At 36.9% G+C, this 22,000-nt stretch overlaps 1 long non-coding RNA gene across 4 annotated transcripts in view; it reads left to right on the plus strand.

The window, feature by feature from the left end:
- LOC124971357 (uncharacterized) overlaps positions 1-21,684 on the plus strand; it is a 104,194-nt gene extending 82,510 nt beyond the window's left edge. For 3 of the 4 annotated variants that reach the window (XR_007106323.1, XR_007106324.1, XR_007106325.1), the window contains 4 exons: positions 10,015-10,144; positions 18,292-18,369; positions 18,783-18,921; positions 20,150-21,684. This is a non-coding gene — a long non-coding RNA (uncharacterized LOC124971357). The remainder of the gene's footprint in view (positions 1-10,014; positions 10,145-18,291; positions 18,370-18,782; positions 18,922-20,149) is intronic. The other variant, XR_007106326.1, reaches the window with a different exon arrangement.
- The last annotated feature ends 316 nt before the right edge of the window (positions 21,685-22,000 follow it).

The following is a 22,000-nucleotide window of genomic DNA, read 5'->3' on the forward strand; positions in this document are numbered from 1 at the left end:
TGGAGAATCAGGAGGTTCAGTGATGTAAATTCTAGTCCAAATCCCAATTTTTCATTCAGTACTCAAGGTAGGAAAGACTGATATCTTAACTCAGGCCATCAGTCAGAGGTTCCCTCTTATTCAACCTCTTCATTCTATTCAGGTCTTTCATTGATTGGATGAAGCCTAACCACATCTGGCAGGACAAGCTGCTTTCCTCAGCTCACCAATTCAAATTTAATATCACCTACAAACTCCTTACCGAAAAATCCAAAATCATGATTAACCAACTGTCTGGGCACTACTTGGCCCAGTGAAGTTGACATATAAAATTAACCATGTATCATCTAGTTTATTTGCTTAAGAATCTGGACCTTTCACCTGTGTGGTTTGCATTTTGTTTTTTGCTGATTGTCTCTTAGTGTCATGTTTGTTTGGCCACCCCTTCACCCTTTATGTTTGTAGGAGATTAATTGACTACACTAAATATAGACTTTTTGGAAAAGTAGCTGAAATATAGTGTTGTTTATTCCTGTAATCTTACCAGGCATCTTACATGTTCAATTTTGTTTCTTCTTGTGACTTTATGACTGATCACTAGGTTCAAGTGTTATGAACCTGATCAATTTATTATAAAATTTTCCATGTGCCTTACATGTCAATTTTTTAGATTCACTGAAGCTGATTGTGTAGATCAGTATTTCATTAAAGATTGTAAAAGTGTTATTTTCTAATTCTATAACTATTTTTATATTTAGTAGCAGGAATTCTGGGAAAGAATCTTCCCATCATCATCTGTTAGTTTACATTGAACTCTTGTACGTATAGAAAATTATGATGGTTTTTTTTTGCAATATTTCTACTTTTTCAAACAAATTTTTTCTTTGTTCCTCTCAAGATGTTCATTGACCATGGTTGTGTTTTGTTTCTGATTTAGAGTTTCATCATGATCTTTAGATGTCTCTGTGTTTGACACTTTACCCCATTGCAGTCATTAACCTTGTTGATGTTCAAATTTCTCTGTTTTTGCACAACAGGAAGCTTCAGCAGCTTCAGAGTCTTCTTGGTATATTTTCAGTTATGGTAGTTTTGTCCAGATTCAGCTAGTATAGTTCCAAACCTGATCTGTAATCAGACATGTCTCCAAGGGAACCTGGTTCCTTTTAGTAAGACATATTTTTAGAGAATTCAATCTGGGTTATGAGTTATGAGTTACTCATAACTACCTGGTTGCAGGATATTTCTTGTTCTATTCATCACATGAATCCAGTAAATATAATATTTTTTAAGAAAAATATGCATCATTGATTATTATTTTAACCTTAGAATTTTAAAAATGTAAGAAATTATAACATTTTTTTTATTTATATTTGTGTCTTTTTAATTTACAACTGTGGCCTTAAATATTCTTCAAAAAATTTAGCCCCTTTTTAAAGTTTAAAGTAATCAGTAATGTTTAAATGAATATGGTTAATGGCCTACTAAGAAACACATATTGGGTTTGGTATAAAATCTTCTCAAGTTAAAGATGAACATAAGAATTACAGTATTATATCAGTTTTCATGATTCATGAAATTATGATTCTTGTCAGAATAGAATCTCTGTAATTTTATAATGAAGATGATAGCATTGAGAGTGTGCCCATAGAATGACAAGTCTATATGTACATACTTAATCATGTATGCTTTTGTTTTGTTATTTTATATATATATATGTATGTATTATTTACTATTTTTTCTTTTTACTTCAGTCATCCATATGTTCAGTGTTGTTTGAACCCAAGATAATATCTCATTTCATGTAGAATATAGTAATAATTTCACAAGTAATTTAGGAATATTGAATTATAGAGCCTGAAAGCATCATTGTAGATTGATCCCTAGTAGATAATTAATCCTTCTATATCTGTCTCTCTCTCTCTCCCTCATACATATTTGTAACCATTTAGAAAACATTATTATGGGCAACAAAATTTCTGAATTGTCTTTTTTTTTTTTAAATAACTCTTTATTTGATGAAACTAAATAAAGTTGTCTAAGTCTTTGATGAAGCATGATCAGTCAGTACATCCTTGGTTATCACCCAGGAAGCAGAAAAATATCCTGAGTTGGAAAATATTTTCTTTTTTTTTTTTATTGTATACAAATGGGATACATGTTGTTTCTCTATTTGTACATAGAGTCAAGGCATACCATTTGTGTAATCATACGTTTACATAGGGCAATGATGTTTATTTTTTTTCCCTTCCCCCCCACCCCTCCCACCCCTCTTTTCCCTCTATACAGTCCTTCTTTCCTTCATTCTTACCGCTCTCCTTATCCCTAACCCTAAACCTAACCCTAAACCTAATGCTAACCCCTCCCACCCCCCATTATATGTCCTCATCTGCTTATCAGCGAGATCATTCGTCCTTTAGTTTTTTGAGATTGGCTTATCTCACTTAGCATGATATTCTCCAATTTCGTCCATTTGCCTACAAATGCCATAATTTGATCATTCTTCATTGCGGAGTAATATTCCATTGTATAAATATGCCACAGTTTCTTTATCCATTCATCAACTGAAGGGCATCTATATGTCTCTTCCTCTATTTCATAGGTAAGAAGTAGTTTATTGTAAATTTGTCTGAGTTTCTACAGAGATGATAATATTCTCTTTGCACATGGCCCAACACAGAGGACACTAGCTCTCTGTAGCAGTTGAATACACAAAATGTGATGAGTATAATAGAGAACCATAATCTTTCATTTCATATAAATGTAATCAACTTAAATATCCAGGTGTAGCTGGTGCCCATGAGATTGGACAGCAGCTGCCCTACACACTTTCCTGTGCCTCAGTTTCTCATTTGGCAATATATCCTAAGGACAAGTGTATAGTAGAGGAGAAAGGGAGTCCTCCTGGCTTGTTACACCTGCATAGTACTCTAGAATGGAGATGTGCCTTAGATTATTCAGTCAGTCCCTTGTTGGTGGACGTCTGTCTTATTTCTAGTTTTCTGCTGTTCCAATTTGATTTGCCAGGGAAGACCTTATGCTTTTTCTTCTTTGTATTTTACTTGCATGCTTATAATAGTTTCTTAGAAGAGGAATTGCTGATTCCAAGGGAAAATATCTGTATCCCATAGAAGAGAAGATTTGAAACATAGAGCATCTGGAATGTAGCACAAGAAACAAATGTTCCTATATCATTCTTTAGATTACATGTACTTTCTGATTTCTTGTAATAATAATGGGTTAGCTAGACAGATGACGGGAGTCATCCAACTTGCATCCTGGATGCCACAGCCATCTACTGACCACAAGGCCTTATGTGAGTCCTTTCCCTTTTTACACTTTTAAACTAACACAGAAGGACACTCTGTATAGAAAAAGTGGTTAGCAGCCTGACCTTTGGGTTGAGAGGATCTGGGTGTGACCCTGGGAACTACAACTTGCTGTTTGTATGATCTAAAGCAGACTATTTATTTTTTATGTGCCCTGATATGGTATGCTGTATTACTGATAACCATCATCAACCTCCTCATGCACATTCCACCACCTATCCAAACTATGAATGATGAATGTGGAGATCACAATGCCAGGTGTTACAAAGTTCCACAAACATTTGATTTTATAACTGCAGGATTGTGTAGTTCCCATACAGATTAAATGAAGTCTATTGAAATCTCATGAGCAGATGCAGACATATCACCTACTATGCTACATATATGGAAATTTAATCAGGTACATTGTTCAAGAAATGAGACTTGGACAAGCTAGGTGGCACATACCTATAATCCCAGCAGCTCCTCAAGTCGAGGTTGAAGGATCACAAGTTCAAAGCCAGCCTTAGCAATTTAGTAAGACCCTGCCTCAAAAAATAAATAAATAAATAAAACAAGCTGGAGATGTATTCAACCAATCCATGTTTCCAAAAACAAGAAAAGGAATGGGGCTTGATCAGCTTGTATAGGATTCATTAATGGGAAAATTAGATTATATCTTATACCTTGTTGTATAATTAGAATGCTTCATCTATGTGTCAGTACTTAGCACAAAATTTCAGATAAAAGTAAAAACAAAAATAACAGAAAAAGAGAATGCAATGTATATATGTAGTATTATAGTAGTTATATGAAATGTAACATATGAATATATATTTGCATATGTGTCTGCACAGGAGAAACAATGTAATTAAATAGCATAATGCAAATTTCAACGATAGTGGGAATCCTGGTTATTAATATTTTTAACTTCTGCATGTTCAATCAGTATTAAATATTAGCAATGAAGAGGAGAAATTATGTATATGATAAATTCATAGTTCCTACAATATCTGTTATATTTAAGGGACAGAGAACTATAAAATTGATCTAGGTAAATAAAAAAATTTTATTGCTCCAAAATTACATCCCTTTCCTTCCCTCATAAGGATAGTCACTATTCAAAATGAGATGATGATCACTCCTATGTACAAATAAATAAATAAATAAATAAAATACTGTGTATTTTTGTGCAGCACACATAGTATTCTTACCCACCTTGGTAATTTACTTGACATTTTCCATGTGTGTGTCTTCGGGTTAAATATTGTTTTTAGTTAAAGATGGACATGATATATTTATTTTTATGTGGTGCTGATGATCGAAAACAGTGACTCACATGTACCAGGCAAGTGCTCTACCACTAAGCTACAACCACAGCCCTGTGTGTGTTTCTTGATTGTAACTATTTGTTTCAATCAAGGGAGATTTGCAAGGAGTTCATGTTGCAAACTTTAATCAGAGCATGGTATTTGGTTAGTCACCCTGAAAGTCAGTGTTTGGGTCCTTTCCATTCCAACTTCCCACCTGCACTGCTCTTTAATGGCATTATTTCTTAGCCTTAATGAGAATTGCTGTGCTTTAGTGAGTATTTGGGAATGCTAGAAGGGTTCCACACACACTCATATATATTACATAGGAAATGCAGTGCCATCTCTGTGCTGTGCAGTGTAATGGAGTCGTGGTGGAGAAAATCCTCATCCTTTCATCTAGTAATTGTTCTTTTCCTGTACTCTATTGGGGCACTCTGTATTGACATCCAGTGTGCACATGACTTGTGGCTCTAGTACCTTCTTGGAGCTCCAGGAGAAGGTGACACTGGATCTTCAGGGAGGGACACTAAAACAAGAGTGAGAAGCTCTTCCTACACTGTGCCTGAGCTACCCCAGGGTGAGTTCCTTCTCCTGTCTTCACCTGTACTGTCACATAGCTACTCCCTAAGTTCTTGTTCTTCATGTCTTCAGTAGCTGAGGAGGTGGAGAAATCACAGCAATGATTGGTTCAGATCCAGGTCCTTGTGGAAGTTCTGGTGAGCTCTGCAGATCTACCTTGATATACAGGAAAAGGAAGGCCTGACTGCAGTAATCAGAGACTTCTCAGAGTAGATATGGGTCTGGTGCCCTGGTTAGGACTTAAGGGGGCCTGTAAATATTATGAGGGCCTATAACTAGTCCCTATGCTCTCTAATTAGTATCCTTTCTCATTTGGTAGCCTGAAGAATGAAACTATTTCCTCTCAGTGAAAAGGTCCAAAGGCATTAGCAGGTTGGAAGACCAATTTTCATATTGTGGTTGCCATAGTAACCTGGCATCATTATTGTAACTATGGCGACCTTTTAATAGAGCAAGACCTGACATGGCAGGAACAGTAGGGATCTGCTTTTAGGTGTTTGGACTCATATGTGTGGGAGTGCCTTGAGGTGGGGGCTGAAGCCCTGTGGGATGTGGGGAGGTGAAGGGATCCCAAATTTAAGTCCATTCTTTCTTGCTTTGGAACTTCATCCCATGAAGGAGAAAGCTGTGGGCCAGGCCTGGCCAAATGAGTGGGGTGTCCTGCCACAGAGTGTCCTGGAGCTATTTTCCCTGTACAGCAAGGACATAGGAGGATAAGACAGGTAACAAGTCTTTGTGAGCCCATCCTCCTCTTCTGTAAAATGGGGATAAGAATGCTCAACCAAAGGATTATGGGGAACTTCATGATAATTCCTGCTCAAATGATAGTGATTCCCAAATCTCTCTGATGGATGTTGAAATATACAGTTGATTCAAAGATCTTCCTAGCATTCTTCCATGCTGCTGTGTTTTAAATTTACTTTATAATGATTTTTGTTGTGATTTTTAATTGTAATCATTTTTTATTTATCTTTTAATTTTTTACAGACTGCATTTTGATTCATTGTACACAAATGGGCTACATCTTTTCATTACTATGATTGTACATGATGTAGATTCATACCATTCGTGTAATCATACATGTACATAGGGTAATGATGTCTATCCCACTCCACCATTTTTCATAACCCCCTCCCTCTCATTTCCCTCTACATAATCCAAAGTTCCTCCATTCTTCTCTCACTCCCCACCCCCACCCCCATTATATATCATTTTCCACTTATCAGGGAAAACATTTGGCCTTTGGTTTTTTGGGATTGGCTTATTTCACTTAGCATGATATTCTCCAATTCCATCTATTAATCTGCAAATGCCATCATTTTATTCTTCTTTAAGGCTGAAATTATTCCATTGTGTATATATATACCACCGATTCTTTATCCATTCATCTGTTGAAGGGCATCTGGGTTGGTTCTACAATATAGCTATTGTGAACTGAGCTGCTATAAACATTGATGTGGCTGTGTTACTGTAGTATGCTGATTTTAAGTCCTTTGGGTATAAACTGAGGAGTGGGATAACTGGGTCAAAAGGTGGGTCCATTCCAAGTTTTCTGAGGATTCTCCACACTGCTTTCCAAAGTGGCTGCACCAATTTGCAATTCCACAAGCAATGTAAAAGTGTGCCTTTTTCCCCACATCCACACCAACATCTATTATTATTTGTGTTCTTGATAATAGTCATTCTAATTAGAGTAAGATGAAATGTTAGAGTTGTTTTAATTTGCGTTTCTCTAATTACTAGAGATGTTGAACACTTTTTCATATACTTTATTATGTTTTTTAAAGAAGCCAGGAATTTATTTAGAGTTAGAAAAAGCATTAAAATGTCAGACACAAGAATTCAGTGTTTTCAAAAATAATGATAGCTTATAACTTACTCTGTTATATATTACCCTGCTGTATCTCCTAAAATAACCAGACAGACCTAACGATTATCATTCCCCAGGACATAACATTTTCAGTTCTGTAGTACCTGGTATGCCTACCCCTCATACTGCCCTGTCCCTAAGCAGACACAACACATCTTTTACTACAGTGTAGGTTTGATGCCCTAGACATTCATTGAAAATGAATTTCAAAGGTGTTTTGCTTGTTTAACTTTTGACTTTGTTGATTTGGCTTCTTTTATTTATCCTGTTTATTGTGGGATTTATTCTTTTGTACATATATCAGTGGCTCGTTTTTTTTGTTGCTGCATGCAATCCAGTATATGGCTACAGAATAATTTGTTTTATCCATTCACTTGTTGTATTTGGGGGTAGTTTCCAGTGTGGGGTTCTTGTAAATAATGATCTTATGAGCATTTGTGAATAAATCTTTTTGTGAAAATATGGTGCTTTCTTTCGCTAGTTAAATACTTAGGAGTTCAATCTGGATCATAACCTAGATATAAGATTATCATGGTAAGAACCTGCCAAATTGAAGTGGTTAATCAGTTTTGTTGCCACTACTAGTGTATGGAGTTTCCTACTCCAGAGCTTTGCCAGGACTTGGTGTGATCAGTATTTTTACCCTAGGTCTTTCCAATGGCAATGTACTGCTATCTTGTAGTTCTTTTACCTTTCACTAATGGTTAAGGACATTGAGCATCTTTTCACATAATTGACACTTGTGTTTCTATTTTATTGCAGTATCTACTCAAATCTTCTGCCTGTCTCTCTTGTGGTTTCTCTTTTTTCTTCTTAACTACTATGAGATTTTCTGTATTCTAGATACAAATCCTTTTCAGATATATGATTTTTTATTTTTCTCTCAACCAATTACTTGTGTAGTCAATCTTCCAACCATAAATTTGGAAGAATTGATTTTTAAGTGATTATTTCAGATTTTTCAGACACTAATGTATTATTTTTTCTATTTTGTTTTGATTTTTTATTTTTAAAAAACTTTTTGTAGTTGTAGCCATACAGCATGCCTTTATTTATTTATTTATTTTTATGTGATGCTAAGGATTAAACCCAGTACCTCACACATGTTAGGTAAGTGCTCTGCCTGAGCCCTAGCCCCTATTTTGTTTTTATTTTTATTTGTTTTTGAGACAGGTTCTGTTTACATTGCCTAGGGCCTCACTACATTGTTGAGGCTGTCTTTGAACATTTGATCCTCCTGCTTTAGCCTCCCAAGCTGCTGGAGTTACAGGCTTGTGCCACACACCCAGCAGAGCTCAAGTTTTTAACTTTGAGTAATTCCAACTTCTTGAGTTTTTCAATTGACTGTTATTGTGGTGTCTAATCTAAGAACTCTACACCTAATCCACACTGAACAAAGATTTTCCTGTGTTTTCTGTGAGAAAGGTTATAGGTTTAGAATTTATATTTAGATATATGATCCATTTGAGTAGATTTTTGTATATGGTGTGGTGTATGGATCATCTTTAATACCTGCACATTTGGATATCCACTTCTTCCAGCACCTTTTCTAGAAAAAGCTGTCTATTCTACACTGAATTGCCTTTGTATCCTTGTGAAAAATCAGTTATACATATAGCTGTGGGTGTATTTCTGGACTCTCTGTGATGTTCCTTTTATATATATACATGGCTAACTTGATGCTTGATTACTGTAGGTTCATAAAAAGTTTTGAAATCAGGTAGCAATGTTCTCTAACTATTCTTTTACAAAGTTTTCCTTTGTAGTGCTGATCCTTTGTATTTTCATATGAATTTTAGAATCAGTCTTCCAATGTTTATGCATTTTGTTAGGATTTTTATTAGGATCACATTGAGTCTATAGAATAGTTTTGGTAGCAAAGACAATACTGAATCTTCTGGCCCCTGAACATGGTATGTCCTCCATTTAGATAGGTCTTCCTTAATTCTTTCAGAAAAGCTTTCTGATGTTCGCTGTATATGCATGGCACATCTGTGATCATGTATTCATAAATATTTTAAACTTTCTGATGTTGTTATACATGGCAATATTTTACAATAAAATCCTTAATTATTATATTTTCATTGAATTGTCAACTACCAAATGCAACAATAATAATGAAGAATCTTTTGGGTTGAAACCACAATCTGCTCTAGGACTGAATAGATGTTTGATATTTAATATGATTTTTCCTGTATTTCACTATCAGCTTTTTAAATTCATTGTCAGTGTGTTGAAACTAGTGAGGAAAACCTGTCCCAGAGACCATTCTATCAGTCATTTTCAGAAAAATCACACTTAAGCAGATAGTTTACAAGATTTCAACTTAAATGTGTGGTTAGAAATGAATCTGTTGAGATGTATAGTTTTTCTGCTTTAGCTCCCAGCAAATACATCTTACTGAATTCCTGGTATTTTGGGTGGTGAGATAAGGGGAAATAGCATGTGTCTATGTGGATATGTTTGTGTGTGCATATATGTTTTTGTATGTCCTTGAGGTTGCCAAGAATACTTATTGTGAGTGATAAATGGAGCTAGAGAATATCATCTTGTCAGTCCTTTTTGTTTTCTGGCATATATTAGGAATAAGTTCAGGGTTTTAGTTGTTTATTCCCATCTTTGCTTGACCAGCATGGTTACTGTAGTGACTCTCTGATTATTATGATACGGGTACAGAACGAGCATCCATTTATGTTACCTACCATAATCAGTTATTACAACACTAGCTGACAAGTTTTGTAATTCTTTTATTCCTTCTAGAATTCTTAAAATTGACAATTAATTGCATGGTGTGTTGGGAGGATTAAGGAATGGCTCTGGGAAGAGGACAAGAAAAATTGCATGGCTTCCAGTCAACACAGTGGGACAGGCAAAACACAGCCACCCCATCCCCTGCATTTCATGTGCTTTCTCATCCTCTTACTTTCCTCTCTATTCCACATGCAAATATTTCTCCTCTGTCTTGTAGTTAAACATCTGAGAAGGGTGTGGATGCTGAATGCCAGAACCAGGAGCTCATAGAGAAGAACCAAGTGTGGTGTGGAGTCTGCTAGACAGGCTACTGGAACAAGAGTGAACAGACCATGGGGACACTATAGGTAAGTCACTTCCCTTTTACAATATTTGTTTATTCAGCAGGTTAACCATTCACAGTCCTCTGACCAGCAGGAAAGCTGTGGAGTTTGGGTGTGATCCCATGTGGGAAAGTAACCTGTGGCCTCAGGTAAAAGGAAAGACCTGGGCAATTTTGAGTAATTACATTAGCAGTGACACCCCAGATGTCCCATTAATCTGCATGGGTTGCATTAAATGAGTGGTACACTAATATGAGCTGTTTGGATAGCATTTATCCAAGTGCAGTCTATGGATCAATCACTTCATCAAAATCACCAGGGGTTACTTAGTAAATAGCCAAATTTTGTTTTCACAGCAAGTGCTTAATCAAAACCATGGAGATTGTTGGGAGGTGCATACTTTATTAAGTTTCCTCCAGTTGGTTCTGGTACTCATCCAGGTTTAGAGAGCACTGCTGTGAATTTATAACAAGGTTCTCTAATATTTTGATACCTTTGATATATAATTTCATTGTTGATCTCCTGCTTATTGGCTTTAAATATCTGTGTCTTCTCTATCATATCTAACTGGTAGCAAGCAGTTTGTTCCAATGAAGTACTATTTATTCACTGATTTATGTTCAAGGCTCTGGGGCAGCAGCACTGATAACAAGATAGGCAACTTGAAGCTGTCATTCTAATTTGGAAAACTGGCAATAAATAATAAAACAGATCAATAAGCAGGGTGATTTCATATGAGGACCTGTGCATTTGTTGTAAAAACAACAGAATCGAAAATGAGAAGGATTATGATAGATTGGGTTACTAGTGAAGTTTTTTCTCAGGAAGTGACATTTGAGCGAAGTCCTAAATGACTAAAAGAAGCAAGGCATGGACAGGCCATCCTGTCAGTGTTCCTGAAGTGGGTAGGTACCAGTTAAATCCTGATCATTAAGAGCTCAGTGACTGGATCCTGATGAACAGTGCAGACTGGTGGGAGGTGAGGTGGAGAGGGCAGATGGAGCCCCAGGGTTTAGGCTATGTAAGGAGTTTGGATTTGATTTTGAGTGTGGGTGGTTAGAGTATGGGCATGACATGATCTAGTTATTTTTCTCAGGTGACTCTGCCCACTGGGTGGAGAATGGATTGAAAAGGGACAACTACCTTGTGTTGACAATCATTAGGAGAATATTTCCCAAGGCCATGGGAAGAGATGTGGGTAAATGGGAGTGGTACTTCAGCAGTGTGCAGACTGAAGGTTTATCTTCATAGGGCTTGTCTGGAGGTAGGGCAGAAGGGCTCTGCAGTGGTTGCACATGGGGGGTGGGGTATTTCTAACACAGAATCAAAGACCTCTGAACTTGTTCTGCCACAAGAGACATTGCAGTGTTGTTTCTGAGATTGGTTGCTCTATGTGCCTGACATTCTCAGGATAGTTAGTTCACTTATCCAATAGTAATCAGAGTGAAATTTAGTAATTTAATAAAATGTGTCCGTTGATGAATAATATTCAGTTCTCTGTTGCCCTTTAATATAAACAGATTACAAACTTAAAACAATCAAAAGTGTAAAACTCTCAACTTGCAATCATTTATACAACTCAGGATATTCATCATTTATTTTGGATTTAGCACTCTTCTAAGGGTTTTCAGGTATTTCATCAAGTAATTCTCAAAGTAGAAACTTATTATTTAAGGATGAATGTTTCCCCTGTGTTTCCAAAGAGGAAAATGAGATACAGACCCAAGATCACACAGCCAGATATCCCAATATCTTCACCCTAGATACTTTAATAATTTATTTATTTGTCGATGGACACAATGCCTCTATTTTGTTTATTTTTATGTGGTGCTGAGGATCAAACCCAATGCCTCATATGTGTGAGGCAAGCACTGTACAACCCAAGCCACAACCCCAGCCTCCTAGATTTTTTTTAATAACGGGATTTTTATGCATTTGCCATTATAAAAATAAAACAGAAAGTAATATGTTTTAAAATATATTTTCTTCCAGGGTCATTACTGCATAATCCCAGTTTTGCAGAGGAGACATTAGTGTGACTATAAGGTTTACTAAAAATATTCAAATTCGTGTACTTTGTCAGAAGCAGTCTTTGTCTCTAGCCTGTGACTGGAGTCACACTCCTAACCAGCACAGTTGGGAAGAAGAAACACACTGAATGAACTCTGTGAGCCCATATGGATGATGTTAGATCAGGACCATAAGTCTTTGGGTAGAAGTGATGCTCGGGTAGCTACTGTGCCTTGAACCAGATGATATGCATTTAAGAAAATAAACAAGTAATAATTGTAAAAAGAAAAAAAGGTGATCAATAATTTTGAAAGTTAATACTCCTCACAGGTATGCATTAAACAAATGGCCTTAAGTAATAACTTGGGCCTCCAAGGTGAATTTTTTTTCCCTTTATGAACTCAGTGTGCTTCTTCAGATGGGAATCACAGTGTTGCTCTCTATGCTTCAGTGGTTGGGAGGCAGAACTGGCCTAACCCTCAGTGATGGGTGAGGCCCATGAAGTGTGTGGTGACTTACCCAAGGTCACCTAGAGTTAGTGGGTTGGTCTGGCACTGTGCTCCAGGTATGTCTCCTTTCTCACTTTTGTGTGTCCATTGAATATGGCATTAGTTTTGTTCCTGTGTATAATAAAGCATTTGTTAAGGGCACGGTTGGTACATGTTCCTCTGAGCTTTACCTGCAGGTAATAAAGAGAATTCTAAGTTCTTCAAATAAGTAAAAGGGGTGTTATTTTTTCTCTCCTTCCCCATACTCTTTTGAAACATTCCTGGAACAACTGCATGTGGTCTTCTGTGTCTGGCTCCATTCAGTGTGCATATTATGTTAATCATTCACAATATTCTGAGAGATGGGGGAACAAAGTGTATTTTTCTTACTCTCATGTTCAATACAGCACCTATAAGCACCAAGTTAGGTGGAGATTTCTCCTAATCAATATTTAATCAATTCTGTATCAGGTTTTATAGTGTACACCAGCTGAGTGTTCACTAATTCTTCTGAATTTAGACAGTTACCTGGAGATAGTGTTAGATCCCACTGATCGAGGGCTCAGTCCCACATGAATGTTCCCCCACTTCAGATGCCAGTCATAAGTACAGGTCACACCAACCAAGCATAAATTGGGGTTTCCATAATGACATATTTTTCAAAATTAATGACTTGTTATTGACTAATTTATATATGGAATTTGTTATGTTTGCAACAAGTTCTAAGTTAAAGGATCATTTTAAAAGTCAGAAACCTTATGGAAATAATAACAGTTGTTTTGAAATATTTTAGATACACAAAAATTATAGAATATAACAAAGTATACATACTCATGTTGATATATAAAATATTATATGTGCAGTTGAAATTCACAGTAAAACTTCCTCTCAGTGTGTTAACCTCTTTCTTGCCCAGAGTTAAGGTCTCTGCAGAATTGGGGTTTATCATTTTTAGGACATGTCTTTGTAGTTTTATTACATATGTATATATCCACAAGTGAAATGTGGTACTGTTGGTGGCATATTTTCATCTATGGATGCCTGACTACCTCATGTAGAAGGAAGAAGGAAAAAGAACATAAGATGAATAAATTCCCATTCCTGTATCAACACTGGGGTCTGCCATATATATTTTCTTGTCATGTGTAACTTCTTTTAGACTTACTCAATTTCTCTTTTATTCTCTTTTAAAAATTTCCCAATTTATATGCTATAGAGAATACTAAGAGAATCTGCAGAATACACTTTCAAATTTATTTATTTATTGACTTATTTTTTTTAATTAACAATAATTTTGTATATTCATCCGGTACAATTGTGATAGTTTAATAACTATATATTCATATATATGAATATATGTGTACATACATATATATACAAATATATCATACACACATAAATATGTTATAGAAAGATTTAATTTAGTCAACCAGTTTTTACCCATGATATATCAAAAGTCTTAAAGTTTCCCAAGAGCCAGCTCACCTGAAACAATGTCTCATTGTGTCTTGACATGAAACCTCTTCCATTTCTCCAGGCCAAATTTTGTCTTTCTTTCTCTTTGTATTTATCTAGACCTGGATCATACATTTGGAACCTAATCTGGATCATTCCAGTTTAAAAAAAACACACACAATGGTTGCCAGAAGTTGGTTGTCACGTTTCCAGACGCAAAGCTCTTGGTTGCTTTAGGGATGCCTCCTATTTAGAACTTGGTCTGATTTTGCATTTCAAATTCTGAGCATGTGTATATTTTCCTTTCATTATGTATAGCTGCAGAAGAAATATCAAACATGTTTTAGTCACCATGTGTTGATTGCTCCTGGGGTCCTGGGCTAAATGAGACTCCGTTAGGTTCTCCTTCCTGGAAGCTGTGATGCCTAATGCAAGGAGATTTCATGCTGTCGCTTACCCTACCACTCCACTATGGCAGCTGCAGCTTGGCTAACTAGTGGATAAATAGATGGGCTTGCTGTTAATTCGGGACCTTATTTGGGGGGAATAAAGAAAGAAGTATGTTGTGAAATCTTTCATCTCATGACCTTCATTAAAAGTCTGGGAAGTGTAGACATCATCTGACTGTGAAAATAAGGATCATTTGACAGACAGGCTTGCCCTTTCCCTGTGAATCTATATTTTATTCAAAGCTGTCCTATTGGGACTGTCATGTGGATAAATTCATACATTAGTACAAAGACCACCCTATTATCTAGTTCCTTTGGCTTGCAGCTGACCATTCTATGTTGCATTACTTTTCTATAGGAAGGGGTGGAGATAATTACTGATTTTTATTCTTCCCACTTCCAAAACCACAATGATTTTGTTGTAGATAAAAGGGTAAATACTCAAAAAGAATAACATATTAAAACTTCCTTAAAATTCTGTATCTTAAAACAAATTCTGTATGTACTAGTAAAATTTCCTAGCATGTGCAAGGCCCTGAGTTTCATCCCCAGTGATTTAAAAAAAGAAATAAAACCAAGAAATGTTAATTCTGTTGTGACTTCCTCAGTGCCCAAAACTGCTGTCACTGTCACCCTGTCCTTGCCCATTTGACCCTCACCACAAATGACAAGGAAGATCTATTATTGTTCCACTTTGACACAGAAATAAAGCACAGTGAGGGTAGGACTAGTGAATGTGACTTTTCACTGAACTCAGCATATCATGTTACAGATGCTATTGTCTTCACAGCATAGGGAACTGGATTTGAATTTGCTCAGAGGTATGATGTGAAACAGCTCTTACCAGGTCATGGAATACCAAAAAATGTAGAGGAATTGTGTCTCTAAAACTTGGTACTCAAGGCATATCAGAGAGAGATGTGTGTGTTTTGTCTAGCTATGTGTGTTCTCCTTAAGACAAACAATAAGCAACTGTTTTTCTCACTGCCTGTCTTAGTTCTGAGGTTCAGCCATCCTCTACTGCTTTGTCCCAACATTGAGTCTTACTCTGTGCCATATTCTCTGGGCAGTTTTTCTGAGTTGCCCTTAGGTCACCTCTGTAAGGATGGCATCATCAGTTCCATTTCACATGTGACCAAGCCAAGACTCAAAAAACCTAAATCACAGTAGCAGGGTAAGAATAGCATCTCATCCCTCACCTTCCCTAGAGAACACTGGGTGTCCTCCCTCTTAGAAGATGGGCTTCAGGGCTTGAGACATGATCAAATTACATTCCCCTGCTCTTCTGGTCCTATGAGCCCCACTCAAAAACCCCTCTTGGTGATGGCCAGAGGAGAAGAAAACCTTCTGTGCCTGGAGATATGGGTGGGGGACACATGAGGTAGCTGATACCTGAAGCAGTGAGCAGGGACAGGCAGAAGCTTAGGTATTGGGACATGTGAGTGAGAGGGAGGAAAGTGGTAGGTACTAAACTACTTTAAGCCAATGTATTATATATGTGATTTTTAGTCTTATTAGCTCTTCAAGTTACTGATTATTACAAACATTTTTCACAATTAGAGTACTAAATTTAGGGCAGTTTATGTAAATCAGGGAAATATGTTTGTCATTTTCCTATCAGCAGTCCATTCTGAATTACTCTTAACATTTTTTTTCTGTTTTTGTCTTCATGACTCCTGGGTTTTAAGTGATTTAAATTGATAGGACTACACTTCCATGTTCCTACTTTTCCATTGAAAACAATTTTCTTATCTGTAAGTTTTTAATCAAATGATGTGATTATAATTGTAAAAATATTCTAAATTTTAAAACTGTACTAGGAATTGTGTGAAAATTTTGGGTAAATTATTTACAGCCTACTTCGAGGATATTGGGTTAAGATCCATGGTTTCTGAAACACAGACAGAGATTAGCATGTACTTTCAACAGAAAATTCATATGAAACCATATTTGAACAATAAACATGTTAAAATATGCCAAAATCATAAAAACTAGTCAAATTATTATTTCTTTGAAAATTCTGAGACTATTAACTGGAAAAGGCAAGGTGCAAATGAACATGATTGCTGCAGCTGCACTTTTGGAAAATGCTGTATGTATGATTATATGATCATGTACACCTAACCTATCGGTTCACATCTACAGAGCATGCACCATTCCATTGTACTGACAACAGACCCTGGGTCAGTGGGTAGGTGTGAGGCTAGTGAGAGGTGCAGTTTAATGGCACTTAATAAATATTTCTGGCCAGGCACAGTGGCATACTCCTGTAATCCCAGTGGCTTGGGAGGCTGATACAGAGGGATTGTGGTTCAAAGCCAGCCTCAGCAAAAGCGAGGTGCTAAACAACTTAATGAGACCCTGTATGTAAATAAAACACAAAATAGGGCTGGGGATGTGGCTCAGTGGTGGAGTGCCCTTGAGTTAATTCTCTGGTAACCCCCCAAGTGCTTCTGTGTGTTGCTTAAAATTTTATATTCAAAAATAAAGTTAATTGCTTTCTATAATGGTTGCACCAATTTGCAGTCCCTTCTGCAATGTATGAGTATACCTTTTTTTTCCACATCCTCACCAATATTTATTGTATTGTTGCTTGTGTTCTCGATAATCGCCATTCTGTCTGGAGTGAGATGAAATCTTAGAGTAGTTTTGATTTGCATTTCTCTAATCGCTAGACATGTTGAACAATTTTCATATATTTGTTGATTGTATTTCTTCTTCTGTGAAGAGTCTTTTCAGTTTCTTAGCTCATTTATTGATTACTTGGTATGGAACCACCATTTGACCGAGCTAGCCCACTCCTCAGTTTATACCCAAAGGAGTTAAAAATCAACATAGTACATTGATGTAGCCACATCCATATTTACAGCAGTTCGACTCACAATAGCTAAACTATGGCAACCTAGGTGCCCTTCAACAAATGAACAGATAAAGAAAATGTGATATATAGTGATATATACAATGGAATATTACTCAGACTTAAAGATGAAGGAAATAATGGCATTGGCCCATAAATGGGTGGATCTGGAGAATATCAGGCTAAGCGAAATAAGCCAATCCCCAAAAACTAAAGACTGAATGTTTTCTCTGATATGTGGATGCTAATTCACAGTAGAGGTTGGCTAGGGAAGAATAGAGGTACTTTGGATTAGACAGAAGGAAGTGAAATGAGCGTAGGGAGTAGGGGTTAGGAATGATAGTAGAATGAATTGGTCATTAATACCCTATGTGCAAATATGATTACATGACTGGTGTGATTCTATATCATGTACAACCAGAAGAATGAGAAATTATACTCCATTTATGTATGATGTGTCAACATATATTCTGTCATGTATAACTAATTAGAAATTAAATAAATAAAATAAAGGTAATTGGATAAAAAGTGGATGATAAAATGTGTACAAGATTGACAAAAGTAAGTTGCAAATATATTGTATACTTTGGAAAAATATTCATTGTATTAGTTTAATGGGGAAATGGGGCAGACAGAAAAATGGAATTGACTCTGTGTGTACCTGTATCTCCTGTATCTCTACCACCTCCAGTAGGCAGTCCTTATTACCAGAGCCCTGTCAACAACCCCACTACATCGTGAAGATAGACTTCTAAAGGGAAAATTGCTAGTGCAGAATGTATGAACTCTGATAAATATGCAAATCTGACACTCACAGAGGTAATGCCACTTAAACTCCCCACAGAGTCCTATGAGAGGCTGTAGAGATCGTAAATAAATAAATAAATAAATAACACTGATATTCTGTTACAGAGCAGTGGGTCCTGAATTCTATTTGTGGATCTAGACTCTAGACATTGCTGCAGTTGGAAGATGTGGAAGTGATCACATGTAAGTTGACCTTTGCACACAAGGGCTACCTGAGGTAGCCTAGCGATGGCAGGTGGGGGAATAGTTCCTTGCTCAGGTAAATACAGGAGGCCTGGAATCATACATAAACCCATTTGCAACCAATAGCGTATATGAAAGACTGGTTCCTCTTAATTCCACCAATATTAGGTATTGTCAGGTGTTTTCTTTTATTTCCCATTTGATCTGCTTTTATCAAGACCTACCCATTGTGTCATCTCAAATGATCATTAAATTTCCATATTCTACCAGTTCTTTCTTAGGGTTACCAGATTTAGCAAATAAAAAGACAGAATGTCCAATTGGATTGTCATAATCAAAATAATATTGCATGCTACATGCAGAGAAACAATAAATAGTGTTTATCCCCACACAGAGAATAAATTTGTTTTCAGGTACTGGCTCACATGATTTTGGAGGGTAGAATTCCCATATCTGCAGCATGGGACTGACAGACTGTACACAAGGGGAGATCCAGTGCTGCAGTTCAAGTCTGAAGGCCATCTGCTTTTCTGATTTCCTTCTTACTTGAAGGTGAGTCACTTTTCTCCTCAGGCCTCCAACTGACCCTATGCTGGCAGTTGCCATAGTAACCTGATATCATCTTAGTGTCCATGATTGCCACGTCTATTTCTTTCCAGCACTTGACACGGTTCTGTTGGAATTGAGGACTCAACATTTGACACAGATATGTTGAACAATTATCCTCCCTTTTGGGGGTCTAGGCATGACATATACCCATATGCAGTTGCAGTTGCTTTTAATACTAATATTCAATATATCCTTAGGTTCAGATTATACAGAATACTGGGGAGATATCATGGTGTTGGGACACAAAATAACATAAAATAAAGTTTAATATTAATACTTAGATGAAATCATAAATAAGCAATTATGATTTGCTCAAATTTGTAAGGAGCCTGTGATTTCTTTAGTATACAAATTCTCTAAAAGTTATATATAGGTATATGAGAGTATATTCCTCTGAGCTTTGATGTGGTGTTTGGTCTTCATTGCTTTCTTAGTGTTTATGATGAAGTTTAAGGATATTTTTCCCACTTAAAAAATAAACGGTTAATCATAAGTACAATTTGTATTCTTCCTATGTCTAGCTCTTTAAAGATCAAAATAGAGTTTTAGTCCGCCTCTGAGTACATGAAATAGAATAAATATTAAATATAAGCTGATTCCTCTATTCTCTGTTAGTAATAACAAAAACTTTCCACTGTTAATAAGTAACATTAGAGTTCTTGGGAAGGGTAACTTCTTTAGAAACTTAATGACATTCTTTCTGGGAAATTAAAACTAAATGGAGCATTGCTGGGAACTGGGTTTTTTATTTTTTATTTAAGCTATCATGCAGTAAGAAAACACATTTCTTCAAAAAGATCATTAATTATACTCTTAAAGATTTTTTTTACTTAACATTTCATTGTATTAACCATGAAATGATGTAATCAATACCAAAGAAAAAACATCCAAAAAGATTTTGTGAATAATAAAAGATTCAGATCCAGCCTCAGAACACTTGGTGTCTCTGTGTGCTGTTTCTCCACTGCACTGACACCTCCCATCCACCTAGGACCCCTGACTGCTGCTAGGGCTGGACCCCAGCACATGATGACTTTTGATTTGAGATTCCACGGCCTGGCAATAAAGCAGGGCCCCTCCTCCAGGCGCTTGGACTCATCTGAGGGTGTGGGCAGAGTTTTCCCGTCGCCTGAGTCTGAGCCTGGCTCCTCTAATTAGTGCACTTTCCCAGGTGGCGGCCTGAAGAGTGAAGGTGTTTTGACTTCAGAGAAAGAAAGGGGACTGAGAGGAGGGCCGTGCAGAGGCATTTCCGATGTGGAGGACGAACCTTTGCAACCCAGTTGCCATAGAAACCTGACGTCATTATGGTGACTGTGACAACATTCTAAAGGAGACCTACTTGCGCTGGTTGGAGAGCAGGACTGAGCCTCCAAATATTTGGACTCTGGCTAGGGTGTGGGTGCACTGCAGTGGGAGCTGAGCCTCACTGTGGTGTGGGGAGATGAAGGGATTCCAGACCCAAGTCACCTGGTTCCCGCTCTGGAACTCGGTGCCCCGCTGACTCAAGAGGGAGAGAGATGTGGGACCCTCCTGGCCCCAGGCAGCATGATGTCCTGTGTGGTTATTGAGGGATCCTTCATGCTGGTATGAATTTAGACCACTTCTTATTCCTCTTCATATTTGTTGGTAGAGGAAGAGAAATGAGTAAAAGAGAAGGAAGAGAAGCCCATTGCACCTTCTGGTTGTTGGGATCACTTCCCAGTAGTACCAGTGCCATTGGTCACTGACCCAGTGCCTAGCATGGCACCAGGCACACAGTTACTCTGAGGCACAGTGACTTGTGGTTCTGTTTCTCCCTGGGAAGCTCCTGGTTGGACTCATATCAAGTGTCTGAAGGATGCAGTTTCTGAGGATCTGAGTGGTGATGGCTGCTGAAGCTTCTACTCCACATCTGAATGCTGCAGTGCTCAGGAGACCCCCACACTTCCACCCCTGGTGGGATATGAGTCCTGGTTCAAGTGAGTTCACAGATCTAAACATAAACCTGTTGTATGTTCACAAAATCATCTAAAAGTAAACAAGCACTTTTGACAATGTTGTTGGAGAATAAAATGGAGTTTTTGTCCCCCCATTGGCAGTTTATATGCATTGTTGTAGCCCGTGAGGCTCATCTTAAAGATGGCTTCTTAGTGTAAAAGCAATTAATACTGCAACTTGTGGTAGTAACTTGATATTTAATGTATATTCTCAATAATTTTCATAGTTTTTGATTGTACAAATAAAAAAAGCTGGTTATTATCAAAATCTTCAGATGGGTATTGAAATATGCTGTTTTTCCACCTCTTTATCTGTTATGAAATGGATTTTGTAGAAACCAATAATTATCCAAGGATTAGTTTAAAATGTGATTAATTTTTACTATTTTCAAAAATAATAATTATAATAGAATTCATCCTATTGTGACTTAGAGCCTTGTTCTCTAAAATAACTACATATCCTGGTTATTTTATCACTTGTAACATTTCAGTTTTGTCTTTCAGAAAGAAATGTGCATCAGTTTTCCCTTTTTAGATAGACCTCATTGTAAGTGATTGTTTCTATTTTGGTCATATACTGTGTGAACAACTAGACAAGACATAGTGTCTGTCAAAATGACTGGATCCATTCCAAGTGTTCTGAGGATTCTCCACACTGCTTTCCAGAGAAGCTGCACCAATTTGTGTGTCCACCAGCAGTGTAAAAGTGTGCCTTTTTCCCCACATTCATGCCAACATCTATTATTGTTTGTGTTCTTGATAATAACCATTCTAATTGGAGTAAGATGAAATTTTAGAGTTGTTTTAATTTGCATTTCTCTAATTACTAGAGATGTTGAATACTTTTTCATATATTGATTATCCACCTATGTCTTCTTTTGTAAAGTGTCTGTCTAGTTCCTTGGCCCATTTATTGATTGGGTTCTTTATATTTTTGGTGGACCCACCTTTTGACCCAGTTATCCCACTCCTCGGTTTATACCCAAAGGACTTAAAATTAGCATACTACAGTCACGCAGCCATATCAATGTTTACAGCAGTTCAAT

Source organism: Sciurus carolinensis, chromosome X (assembly GCF_902686445.1).
Source record: "Sciurus carolinensis chromosome X, mSciCar1.2, whole genome shotgun sequence".
Classification (NCBI taxonomy): Eukaryota; Metazoa; Chordata; class Mammalia; order Rodentia; family Sciuridae; genus Sciurus; species Sciurus carolinensis.